Here is a 371-nt window from a genome sequence, read left to right on the forward strand (position 1 = left end):
TTTCGGGGTGTGAGCCACAGCGAAGATAAGATCCATCTTCACCTAAGCGTCATTGGCTCAGTTATTGGAGCGCGCGCCCGGGACGCGGGTGGGTTCGAATACTGACCGAGACTCATTTTTTCCCATTCAGTAGTTTGCGGCGCGGGGACCAAGGGTAAGGACAAAAGACCACCCGACATGGAAGGTGGACTTGACCGCCTGCTTAGCCATCCCATTAAAAAAAAAAATCAAACTGTTCGCTCCGACCGGAGCTCGAACCCAGGACCGGCGGTGTCTTGCGCACCACGCCCCAGCGCTCTCGCCGCTCGGCTGTCGGTTCGACTTGTCAGCTGACAGTTCAGAACTCGGCCGTTCTTTACGGGTCTTGATCT

General features: G+C 56.1%; 1 protein-coding gene across 1 annotated transcript in view; it reads right to left on the reverse strand.

Moving 5' to 3' along the window:
* The window catches only part of LOC113202159 (acetylcholine receptor subunit alpha-L1-like), a 14,152-nt gene that overhangs the window by 1,859 nt on the left and 11,922 nt on the right, over positions 1-371 (reverse strand). The gene's annotated exons all lie outside the window — the stretch shown is intronic.

The sequence above is a fragment of the Frankliniella occidentalis genome, unplaced genomic scaffold, assembly GCF_000697945.3.
Source record: "Frankliniella occidentalis isolate FOCC.00 unplaced genomic scaffold, Focc_3.1 Scaffold4, whole genome shotgun sequence".
Classification (NCBI taxonomy): Eukaryota; Metazoa; Arthropoda; class Insecta; order Thysanoptera; family Thripidae; genus Frankliniella; species Frankliniella occidentalis.